Source organism: Phyllostomus discolor, chromosome X (genome assembly GCF_004126475.2).
Source record: "Phyllostomus discolor isolate MPI-MPIP mPhyDis1 chromosome X, mPhyDis1.pri.v3, whole genome shotgun sequence".
Classification (NCBI taxonomy): Eukaryota; Metazoa; Chordata; class Mammalia; order Chiroptera; family Phyllostomidae; genus Phyllostomus; species Phyllostomus discolor.
In genome coordinates this window covers 19,682,104-19,684,276 of record NC_050198.1, presented here as the reverse complement: position 1 = coordinate 19,684,276, position 2,173 = coordinate 19,682,104, and the positions used below count along the sequence as shown (strand labels likewise).

Below are 2,173 nucleotides of genomic sequence, written 5' to 3'. Positions count from 1 at the left end.
AGACCTGGGTTCTCATTCTGATTATTCTGCTGACTGTTGTTACATTTTTGTGCATTCTGACTCTCCTGAGTTCATTTTCTTTTGAATTGTGGGGAGTGAACTACCTTAGCTTAAAAGTTTCATGATACCTTTGGTACCAATTTAAGAATATAATATGTGAAACTTGTTAATTGGATATCTTAAAATATCAGTAATGCATTTGTATATTCAGCATCCTTTGTATTTGCATGCATTACATGTTTTTCTTATAAGCCATAACAACATAGATAGCAGAAGCAGCTTTTTGGCTCCTTCTCGAATCTCTGTCTGGTTTGGCTTCCTCACCTCCACTCCAGTTTCCACCATGTCCACAAAGGTGACCCAGAAGACCTACCTACAAGGGGTCCACCTCTGGCCCCCTGCCTTCAGCAGCTGCCTCCTTGGCCTTTTCCCGGATGGACAGCGGCTACTGCATTGGCCTGGGTGCCGACATGAATCTGGCCAAGAGTTTCAGTGGACTTGGGAACACAAAGATACTTAAAGCTGTTCAAGTGAACCACAATCTGCTGAGCCCCCCGAAGTGGAGGTGGACCCCAACATCCAGGCCATGAGCAACCAGGAGAAGGAGCAGATCAAGAGCTTCAACAACTTTGCTTCCTTCATCGATAAGGTGCAGAGCCTAGAGCAGCAGAATAAGATTTTGGAGACCAAGTGGGGTCCCCTGCAGCAGCAGGAGATGACTCACAGTAACATGGACAATACATTCGAGAGCTACATCAACATTCTTCGTTGGCAGCTGGAAACACTGGCCCAGAAGAAACTGAGACTGGAGGAGGAGTTTGGCAACATGCAGGGGCTGATGGAGGACTTGAAGAATAAATATGAGGATGAGCTCAACATGCACACAGAGATGGAGAATGAATTTGTCCTTATCAGGAAGGATGTGGATGAAGCTTACATGAACAAGGTAGAGATGGAGTCCCATCTGGAAGGGCTGACCAATGAGACCAAACTCTACAGGCAGCTGTATGACGAGGAGATTTGTGAGCTGGAGACCAGATCTCTGACATGTCCATGGTGCTGTCTGTGGACAACAGCTGTTCCCTGGACCTGGACAGCATCATTGCCGAGGTCAAGGCCCAGTACGAGGAGATTGCCAACTGCAGCCAAGCTGAGGCTGAGACCATGTACCAGATCAAGTATGAGAAGCTGCAGATGTTGTCTGGGAAGTATGGGATGACCTGTGTGGCATGAAGACAGAGATCTCTGAGATGACTGGAACCTCAGCTGAATCCAGGCTGAGATCGAGGGCCTCAAAGGCCAAGGGGCTTCCCTGGAGGCTGCCATCACTGATACTAAGCAGTGTGGCAAGCTGGTCATCAAGGATGCTCAGGCTAACGTGGCTAAGCTGAAAGCCACTCTGAGAACCACCAAGCAGTACAGGACCTGGCAGCTGTTTGAGTACCAGGAGCTCATGAACATCATGCTGGCCCTGGACGTGGAGATCACCATGTACCTCTCAAGCTGCTGGAGGGCAAGGAGAGCCGACTGGAGTCTGGGATGCAGTACATGAGTATCTATACCAAGACTACCAGCAGCTACTCAGGTAGGCAGAGCCCAGCTTACATGAACTCCAACTATGGCCTGGGCTTCCAGGCCAGCTTGGGCTCTGGTGGGGACCCTGGCTCCTTCAGCCACTCCAGCACCAGCTACCAGCTCTTCCAAGACAGTAGCCGTGAAGAAGATTGAGACCCACAATGGGAAGCCTGTGTCTGAGTCATCTCATGTTTTGCCCAAGTGAATGACTATTGCAGTCCTTCCTGTCTTCTGAGCCAACAGAAAAGGAGTTGTGTAGGGGAGTGGAGGGCACAGGACACCCACCTGAGGCTCAGCCCCAGCTCTCAGTTCACCCTTGAGGTGGGGGCGTTTACTACCTGAGCAACTACTTCTTACCTAGGATCCAGACTAAAAGCCAAACTACATGTCTTTTCCCCCCAAATACAGTCTCAATTGTCTCTGCCAAAAACAAAAAACAAACAGATACTAGAAAGCCAATTTTTTTTCTTCTGACTATAACTTTTGTTTTTTTATTGTATTTTTTCCATGACCATTTAATCCTCTTATTACCTGCCCCTCCCCCAATCTGTTGTCCACATCTGTAAGTTTTTTTCTTTTTTGGCTGGAGCCCTCCACC

The 2,173-nt window shown here is 48.3% G+C and overlaps 1 pseudogene; it reads left to right on the top strand.

The window, feature by feature from the left end:
* Positions 1 to 304: 304 nt before the first annotated feature.
* LOC114504501 lies at positions 305 to 1,780 on the top strand (annotated as a pseudogene).
* Positions 1,781 to 2,173: the final 393 nt, after the last annotated feature.